This window comes from Piliocolobus tephrosceles, chromosome 8 (assembly GCF_002776525.5).
Source record: "Piliocolobus tephrosceles isolate RC106 chromosome 8, ASM277652v3, whole genome shotgun sequence".
Classification (NCBI taxonomy): Eukaryota; Metazoa; Chordata; class Mammalia; order Primates; family Cercopithecidae; genus Piliocolobus; species Piliocolobus tephrosceles.
The window spans coordinates 137959649-137969969 of record NC_045441.1 but is presented as its reverse complement, the minus strand read 5'-3'; the positions used below and the strand labels follow the sequence as shown (position 1 = coordinate 137969969).

The 10321-nt window shown below is 47.6% G+C and overlaps 1 protein-coding gene across 1 annotated transcript in view; it reads left to right on the top strand.

Moving 5' to 3' along the window:
* The first annotated feature begins 2143 nt into the window (after nucleotides 1-2143).
* The window catches only part of ZNF786 (zinc finger protein 786), a 54300-nt gene continuing 46122 nt past the window's right edge, over nucleotides 2144-10321 (top strand). Inside the window, exon 1 of the mRNA XM_026456366.2 lies at nucleotides 2144-2653. The gene's annotated coding sequence lies outside the window, so the exon portion shown is untranslated. The remainder of the gene's footprint in view (nucleotides 2654-10321) is intronic.

Here is a 10321-nt window from a genome sequence, read left to right as displayed (position 1 = left end):
CTCAAAAAAAAAAAAAAAAAAAAAACGGGAAAAATTACAAATATCCTTCAGTGGGGAAATACTCTTCAGTATATTCATACCATGGAATACTATCAGCAATTAAAATAAAAGTGTCATAGGCCAGGTGTAGTGGCTCATGCCTGTAATCCCAGCACTTTGGGAGGCCGAGGTGGGTGAATCACCTGAGGTCAGGAGTTGAAGAACAGCATGACCAATATGGTGAAACCCTGTCTCTACTAAAAATATAAAAATTAGCCAGGCATGGTGGGATGCACCTGTAGTCCCAGCTACTCAGAAGGCTGAGAAAGGAGAATCATTTGAACCTGGGAGATAGAGGTTGCAGTGAGCCAAGATCAAGCCGCTGCACTCTAGCCTGGACAACAGAGCAAGACTCCGTCTCAAACAAATAAAAATAAAAAATAAATAAAATAAACTGTTTTCACATACAATGATATAGATACCAACTAAATTGTGACCTTTTTTCCTTTCTTGTCTAAATTTCTAACTAAGGGACCTAGGGAGTCATGCCCTAAAAACCATAAAAATCTCACCAGAAGGGTTTTATTTAACCCTATATACTGGCTTAGTTTCCAACCTGACTGTGGCATAACATTGGATGACAAAGAAGGAAATCAAAATATTTTATCCCCAAATATGCTTCTTTGCCGTATATATATTTATATAAAAATATAGGGCCGGGCACGGTGGCTCATGCCTGTAATCTCAGCACTTTGGGAGGCCGAGGCAGGTGGATCATGACGTCAAGAGTTCAAGACCAGCCTGGCCAACATGGTGAATCCCAGAATCCCATCTCTACTAAGAATACAAAAGTTAGCCCGGCATGGTGGCACGTGCCTGTAATTCCAACTACTTGGGAGGCTGAGGCAGGAGAATCGCTTGAACCTGGGAGGCAGGGGTTGCAGTGAGCGGAGATCACACCACTGCACTCCAGGTGGGGTAACAGAGCAAGAGTCCGTCTCGAAAAAAAAAACAAAAAACAAACTATATATTTTTTATTTTATTTATTTATTTATTTATTTTTTCTGAGAGAGTCTCCCTCTGTCTTCCTCTGTCACCCAGGCTATAGTGTCATGGCACAATCTGGGCTCACTGCAACCTGCGCCTCCCAGGCTCAAGTAATCCTCCCACGTCTGCCTCCCAGATAGCTGAGATTAACGTCTTTGCTACTGTGCCGGCAAAGTTTTGTATTTTTTGTAGAGATGGGGTTTCGCCATGTTGCCCAGGCTGGTCTTCAACTCCTGGGCTCAGGCAATCCTCCTGCCTCAGCCTCCCGAAGTGCTGGGATTACAGACGTGGGCCACGGCACCCGGCCAGAGAATCTAGCACCTTTTAAAGGTCTAAATAGGAAATTTTTGCCATCTAAGGCCAGTCACTATGAGACATCCTAAGAACCTTAGTCTCCACAACTCCTTGTCTTAACCCAGACACTCCTTTCTATGAACCTGGTCTTTCGATAACCAATTGCCAATCAGAAAATCGCTGAATCCTCCTATGACCTGTTAGCACCGCTTGGAGTTGTCCCGCCTTTCCTGACAGAACCAGTCATTTTCATTTGTTACTTTATTTAGCCTGACACCTAAAACATGACTGGGACAGAATGCCAGGATGATTTTCTGGGAACAATCGCCACCCCCTTCCTTGCCCTTTCTCTCCTTTCTGTCTCTCCCTGGTTTCCCCTTCTGTGTCTTCCCACCTCTCCCTAGTTTTTGCGTCCCCGTGTTTCTCACGCCCTGTATCATGGTCTCCGTCTTTCTCCTCTCGCTCTGTCACAGTCTCCCGCCGGGGGCCGAGGGTGCCCGGCCCGCATCCCTGGGTGACCCTGAGTCCCCGCAGGCGGCCCCGAGACCGGGGTGGCTTCCGCATGGGGTCTCTGCCCGGGGCCGTTCTCTGCCAAGGAGGGAGCGTGGCCGCTCGGGGAGCCCAGAAGGCCCCTAGACCCACGGGGACCGGACGTGGTGGGCGGACCCCTCCTCCGCGTCCCCGACGGGACAAACCCAGGGCCCCCACGGCCTCCGCGCCCCCGGCGGAACAGACACCCTGGGCCACCGCGCGCCTCGCACCACCTATCCGGCCTCGCTGGATTCCCGGGACCCCCTCACGGACGAAGCCCTCGAGCTCATCCCTGACTCGGGGGCGGCTTTGGAAGGAACCGCACCGGACGCTCCCCTCTTGCTGCCTCTCAGTCTGGGTTTCTGTGGAGCGCGTCTCCCAGTCGCTGTCGCTACGCTCTCTCTCTGTTCCTGCTCTCTCCATGTTCACCTGCCCCTCCGTTTCCCCTCCCGTCAGCTCCCTCATCTGGTCTCCAACCGCCTCCCTCGCTTGCAGATCCCGGGAGTCCGAGGCTCCCTCAAACATCGGCGTGCTGCGGCCTGCACGGAGGGTTCCCGGACCCCTCCTCTGAGGACTGACTCCCCCCGGCGGCGCCGCTCCTCCACCCCGCAGGGGGCGCTATGGGGGAGGAGAGGCCCCCGCCGTTGCCGGGCGCCGAGTCCCAGCATGCACCGCGCCCGGTCGGCGCTGCGTTGTGGGGCAACCCGGGCTGTTCCCGCGAGTGGGGTTGGGGCGGAGCGGAGGGGAGGCCGTGCCAGGCGGGGCCGGTTCGTGCGGAATCGCCATGGCCGAGCCGGCTTCGGTAAGAGGGGCCGATGGACGATGCAGGACTGTCAAAACTCGGGTCCCTGTTGCAGCTGGAGTGGGGTCCGCGTCCAGGGAGTGGGGCGGCGGGGGCCTGGGTCTGGGGGTTGGCAGTGGCCCACGGACTGAGCTCCGGGCCGGGCTGGAGAAAGCGCAGTCTTGCCGCGTGTGCTGTTCTGGAATTGACCTGGGGAAAAGCTGGTCTGGCCGGGCTTGGCAGCGCGAGTCTGTGGCCCCGGCCACTCGGAAGGCTGAGGCGGGAGCAGCGCTTGAGCCCGGGAGCTCTGCGCTGTATATGCGCTGTGTCCATCGCGCGGTGCTTCCGAGTTCTGCATCTGTGTGGTGACCTCTCGGGAGCGGGGACCACCAGGTTCCCCAGGGAGGGGGAACCGGCCCAGCTCGGAAGCCAAGCAGAGCAAAACTCCCGTGCTGATCGTTAGTGGGATCGCGCCTGTGAATAGCCACTGCCGTCCAGCCTGGGCAACAGCCAGACCCCGTCTGTTTAATCAATAAATAAAAGTCGGTTTGGAAGAAAGAATCCGGGTGGGAAAGATCTGTTTCTCGGCTTGTTGTCGGCTCAGATCAACAACGCTGTCCCTGCCTTCAAGTGTCGGGACTCTGAACCTCGGGGTCTCTCTGGGGCCCGTGCTCTCCTGCGGAAGGTAGTTTCAGAGAAGCACATCTGTGTTAAGCAGATGAGAAAAAGGAGAAGGAAAACTGAAACTGAGAGAAATTGGAAACTGCTCCCTCTAGGAAAGGACAGAAAACTTAAAATGAATTGGGTGGTTAGCGTAAATCGAATTTACCGTAAATGCTGTAGTATTGTAATGGAAAATTTGAGCACCGGTTTTAGAGTTTGAAAGGCATATCCTGAGGCTTAATCCAGGAAACCCTGTTACATTCAGTTAAGTATAACCTTCTTATATGTGCAAGTTTTTCTTGTGCCCCCAATGAAATTTTATAATCTTACGAATGTAATGCGCCTTATTTATATTTGATTCTTCCCTTTTGCCTCCCACTCCTTTTCCCCAGCCTCCCTTGGCAGGTACAGGTTCTTTTTCTGATTTCTTCAAGCTGTGTTTCTGCAGCCAGGCTTTCTTTTTTTCTCTCCTTTTTAAATGATTGGGAACCTCCTGGAATATTCCTCTCTGGGAAAGTTTGTGGTAGCTCTTCTTTGTACATTTGAGTTCATAGAAAATGTGATAACAGTTTCTTGGCTAATGTATTATTTGGGATAGGCAAGGAGAAATCGTTTTCTTGATTTTCCTTTCCACTGTAGCAGTTTAATGCTAATTGTAAATATGGTCATAAATGGGAATTTTATAGGTGGAAAACACATGGGTGGCTGGGCGTGGTGGCTCATGCCTATAATCCCAGCACTTTGGGAGGCCAAGGCGGGCGGATCACCTGAGGTCGGGAGACCAGCCTGACCAACATGTAGAAAGCCCGTCTCTACTAAAAATACAAAATTAGCCAGGCATGGTGGTACGTGCCAGTAATCCCAGCTACTGGGAAGGCTGAGGCAGGAGAAACGCTTGAACCCAGGAGGTAGAGGTTGCAGTGAGCCAACATCGTGCCATTGCACTCCAGCCTGGACAACAAGAGCGAAACTCCGTCTCAAAAACAAAACAACAACAACAACACATGGGTGAGGTACAAGAAAACTGTAGAGGATTTTGGTTTAAGTCGCATTATAAGAATAACAAAGGGGCCGGGCGCAGTGGCTCAAGCCTGTAATCCCAGCACTTTGGGAGGCCGAGACGGGTGGATCACGAGGTCAGGAGATCGAGACCATCCTGGCTAACACGGTGAAACCCTGTCTCTACTAAAAAATACAACAAACTAGCCGGATGAGGTGGCGGGCGCCTGTAGTCCCAGCTACTCGGGAGGCTGAGGCCGGAGAATGGCGGGAACCCGGGAGGCGGAGCTTGCAGTGAGCTGAGATCCGGCCACTGCACTCCAGCCTGGGCCACAGAGCAAGACTCCGTCTCAAAAAAAAAAAAAAAAAAAAAGAATAACAAGGCCGGGCACAGTGGCTCACGCTTGTAATCCCAACACTTTGGGAGGCTGAGGCGGGCAGATCAACTGAGGTCAGGAGTTCCAGACCATCCAGGCCAACATGGCGAAACCCTGTCGCCTGTAATCCCAACTACTTGGGAGGCTGAGACAGAAGAATCTGTTGAACCTGGGAGGTGGAGGTTGCAGTGAGCCAAGATCGTGCCACTGCACTCCAACCTGGGGAGAGTGAAACTCCGCCTCAAAAAATAAATAAATAAAAATAAAACAAGTTTGAACTTGTTTGTCATAATAGCTGATACTTCAGCTTTCAGGGCTTATGATAGTTTTGATGATAGAATTTTAGCTCTAAAACTTTTATCTCCAAAATCCTAAGTGTCAAATGTCAGGTCTCCTAGATTCCCTTATTGGGAGAATTGTAGTGCTTCTGACCAACATTTTCTAGACACTTGGGAAGAGCCTTAGCCATCTTTCAAAATGTCCAGTGCTTTTCTTGTAGGCCGTCATGTATATTTATAGCACAGAATCTGAAAGGAGTAAAAATGGAATTTTCAAAAGTTAACACGTGTTCTGTTGCTTCCCTGTTGCCACAGCGGATCTGTCCTCAAACACCCAGGAAGAGCAGCCCTGGTTAGTTCAGTACATACTAGAGGTTGTAGATTAATGGTCCACGAGCCAATCATGGCTTGCAGACATTTTGTTTGAAACACCCCTGTTAAAATTGTGAATTTTAGTTGCCAACATGAGTTCACATAAAATGATCTATGTTTCCAGTTTCTCTTTAAGAAAATGACACATCCCAGGCTGGGTGTGTTATCTCACGCCTATAGTCCCAGCACTTTGGGAGGCCGAGGTGGGTGGATCACCTGAGGTCACGAGTTCAAGACCAGCCTGGCCAACATGGTGAAACCCTGTCTCTACTAAAAATACTGAAATTAGCCCGGCGTGGTTGCACATGCCTGTGATTCCAGCTACCACCAGGAGGCAGAGGCAGGAGGATTGCTTGAACACGGGAGGCAGAGGTTACAGTGAGCCGAGATTGCACCATTGCATTCCAGCCTGGGTGACAGAATGAGACTCCGTCTGTTGTAACTAAGTGAGTTATAGAGAAACGCCACAGTTTGAGACAAATTACGGAGTTCTTTATTAGCTGGTGACCGAGAGACAGCGCTCAAAATTCTCTTGGCCCCGAGGAAGGGGCTAGTTTTGTTTTTATACTGTGGTCTAAATAGGGGAGGGGGGAGTTTAGCTGAAGCAATTTTTACAGAAGCAGAACTGGCAAAAAGTTAAAAAAAATTAATTGGTTACAAAAGCTATTACAAAAAATAAACAGTTCCAGGTGCAGGGGCTTACACTATCACAAAGAGAAAAATGCAGGGGCTTTGGGTGCCTGAGCGCGTCCCCAGGACCTGCTGCTGCAGCTTGCCTCATATCTTATCAGTAAGTGCATTCCTGGACGTGCTTTGAGTCCGTTTCCACTAGTTATGCCCTTAAGGGAGGGAGGTAAAGGGGCTGTAAGTGAAGGAACTAAAATGGAGTCTGGCTCCCTCAGCTAAGAGAGAGTCAGGCTAAAACAAGGTAGCCTATCACATGTCTACAAAAAACCAAAAACCACATCTCAGCGTAAAACAAAGCTACAAACCCTGTAGAAGATGATACTGGAGAAAATCTTTAGAACCTAGGGCATGGTGGGAAGTTCCTAGATGTTGCATCACAAGCACAATCAGTAAAGGGAAAAAAGGGATAAATTGGACATAATCAAAATGGAAAACTTTGGCTTTCTGGAGGATCCTGTTAAGAGTGAAAAGATACAGACTGGGGTCAAAATTTGCAAACCACCTATCTGACAAAGGACTCCTATCTAGACTACATAAAGAGCTCAGCTAGGCAAGATGGCTCATGCCTATAATCCCAGCACTTTCAGAGCCTGAGGTAGGAGGACTGCTTGAGCCCCGGAATTGCAGATTAGTCTGCGCGACATAGCAAGACACCATCTTTATTTTAAAAATTAAGAATCTTCCTTGGACAGTTAAAAAAAAAAATCCAATTAGAAAATGGGCAAAAAATATAAAGTGACATTTCGCCAAAGAGAATATATGCATGGGAAAAAACACATAAAAAGATGTTTGGCCGGGCATGGTGGCTCATACCTGTAATCCCAGCACTTTGGGAAGCCGAGGTGGGTGGATCACAAGATCAGGAGATCGAGACCATCCTGGCTAATATGGTGAAACCCCGTCTCTACTAAAAATACAAAAAATTAGCCGGGCGTGGCGACGTGCACCTGTGGCCCCAGCTACTTGGGAGGCTGAGGCAGGAGAATGGCGTGAACCCGGGAGGCGGAGCTTGCAGTGAGCCAAGATCGCGCCACTGCACTCCAGCCTGGGTGACAGAGCAAGACTCTGTCTCAAAAAAAAAAAAAAAAAAAGATGTTTAACATCATTACTCATTAGGAAAACCAAAATAAAGCCACAGTTAGATATCACTGTACACCTATTAGAACTGTTAAAAGTAGTGACATTGCCAAATGCTGGCAAGGGAGCTAAGAAATGCTGTCTTACAGATTGCTGGTAAGAATGTGAAATGGTGATGAGGCACAGTGGCTCAGGCCTGTAATCCCAGCACTTTGGGAGGTCGAGGTGGGCAGATCACAAGGTCAGGAGTTCGATCATTGGCCAGCCTGACCAACATAGTGAAACCCCGTTTTTACTAAAAATACAAAAATTAGCTGCGCATGGTGGCACACACCTGCAGTCCCAGCTGCTGGGGAGGCTGAGGCTGGACAATCACTTGATCCCAGGAGGTGGCGGTTGTGGTAAGCTGAGATCACGCCACTGCACTCCAGCCTGGGCAACAGAGCAGTACTCCCTCTCAAAAAAAAAAAAAAAAAAAAAAAAAAAAGGAATGTAAAATGGCCCAGCCACTCTGGAATATAGTTTGGCATTTTCTTTAAAAACTAAACATATACTCATCATATGACACAGCAGTTGTCCTGGGCATTTATCCCAGAAAAATAAAAACATGCCCACCCCAAATCCTGTACATGATTGTCCATAACAGCTCTTCTGTTAATATCCAAAAAGTTAAAACCAAAATATTTCTCAGTAGGTGAATGGTTAATCAAACTGGTGCATCCATACCATAGAATACTACTCAGCAATAAAAAAGAAATACAGTCATGGGTTGCTCAACGACAAGAATGTGTTGTGAGAAACACATTGTTAGGCAATTTTGTGGTTGTGCAAACATCAGAGTGTGCTTCCAAAAACAGATGGTATAGCTTACTACGCACCTAGGGTATATGGTATAGCTTATTTATCCTAGGCTACAAACTTGTACAGCATGTTACTGTATTGAATACTGTAGGCAGTTGTAACACAATGGTAAGTATTTGTGTATCTAAACATAAACATACAGTAAACATGCAATATTATAATCTTATAGGACCACTGTTTTATATGTGGTCTCTCACTGAAGCATCATGTGGCACATAACTGTACTGGTAAACGTGACAACTTGGGTGGATCTCAAGGACATTATGCTGAGAGAAAAAAGTCAATTTCAGAAGGTCGCATACCATGTGATTCCATTTATATAACTTTTTTTGTTTGTGTTTTTGAGACAGAGTCTCACTCTGTCTCCCAGGCTGGAGTGCAGTGGCACAATCATGGCTCACTGCCAACTACACCTCCCAGGTTCAAGCAATTCACCTGCCTCAGCCTCCCGTGTAGCTGGTACTACAGGCATGTGCCACCATGCCCAGCTAACTTTTGTATTTTTACTAGAGACAGGGTTTCACCATGTTGGCCAGGCTGGTCTCAAACTCCTGCCTGCCTTGGTCTCCCAAAGTACTGGGATTACAGGCGTGAGCCACTGCACCCAGCCAACATTCCTGAAATGGCAGAATTGTGATGGATAATAGATTTGTGGGTATGATTATAAAGGGTTGGAACAAGGGAGCTGTTTGTGGTGATGGGATGCAATTGTCTCTCAGTATCCTCTAGGAATTGGTTCCAGGACCCCTCATAGATATCAAAATCCATGGATGCTCAAGTGCCTTATATAAAATGGCAGAATTTACATATACCCTGTGCACATCTTCTTGTACATAAATCATCTCTCAATTACTTATAATACCTAATACAACATAAATGCTATGTAAATAGTTATGCTGGATTTTTAAAAATTTGTAGTATATTTTATTCTTGCATTTTAAAATGCATTAGTTAAATTTTTACTTTATTTTATTTTTTAATAGAGAAGAGGTCTTGCTATGTTGCTCAGGCTGGTCTCAAACTTGAGCTCAAGCACTCTTCCCACCTCAGCCTCCCAAAGTGCTGGGATTACCATACCTGGCTTTTATTTGTAAAGCAGTTTTGATCGAAGGTTGGTCGAATTTGTGAATGTGGAACCTGCAAATACAAAGGCTGACTGTAGTTGTGTTTTTTGATTGCAGTGGTGGTTACATGAGTGAGCACATGTGATGAAATAACAGAATTATACGCACATATTGTACCAATGTCAGTTTTTTTCCTTGTTTTGATATAGTACTATAATGTACAATATGACCTTTAGGGTAAACTGGGTGAAGGGTACGTGGAACCTTTTTAAAAATAATTTTTTGGGCCGGGCGCGGTGGCTCAAGCCTGTAATCCCAGCACTTTGGGAGGCCGAGTCGGGTGGATCACGAGGTCAGGAGATCGAGACCATCCTGGCCTACACGGTGAAACCCCGTCTCTACTAAAAAATGCAAAAAAAACTAGCCGGGCGAGATGGCGGGCCCCTGTAGTCCCAGCTACTCGGGAGGCTGAGACAGGAGAATGGCATGAACCCGGGAGACAGAGTTTGCAGTGAGCTGAGATACGGTCACTGCACTCCAAGCTGGACGACAGAGCGAGACTGCGTCTCAAAAGAAATAATAATAATAATAATAATTTTTTGGCCAGGTGCAATGGCTCACGCCTATAATCCAGGCGTGCCACCATGCCCTGCTAATTTTTGTATTTTTAGTAGAGATGAGATTTTGCCATGTTGGCCAGGTTGGTCTTTGGAACCAGGCATGGTGGCATACCCTGTAATCCCAGCTACTTGGGAAGCTGGGATAGGAGAATCAGTTGAACCTGGGAGTCAGACCTTGCAGTGAGCCGAGATTGCGCCACTGCACTCCAGCCTGGGCGTCAGAGTGAGACTCCCATCTCAAAAAAACAAAAACAAAAACAAAAACAAAAAAAAACCCAGGCTGGTTTTGAACTCCTGAACTTAAGCAGTCCTCCCGCCTCAGCCTCCCAAGTAGCTGGGACTATAGGCACACTTACAGGGAAGCCTTCTGTGCTGTTTTTGCAACATCTTGTGAATCTACATAATTATTTCAAAGTAAAACATTTTTCAAAAACTGACATATCCAACAATACTGGACACAGTCTTCCACAGCAATGACTGGTTGCTGCTAAGTAAAGCATCCCTCTTTAGATGGTCTTTGTGTTCAAAGACCTGCTATTCATTCATTCATTCATTTTCGTGTATTTTTATTATTTTTGAGACAGTCTCACTCTGTAGCCCAGGCTGGAGTGCAGTGGCAGGATCTCGACTCACTGCAACCTCTGCCTTCCAGGTTCAAACAATTCTCCTGCCTCAGCCTCCCGAGTAGCTG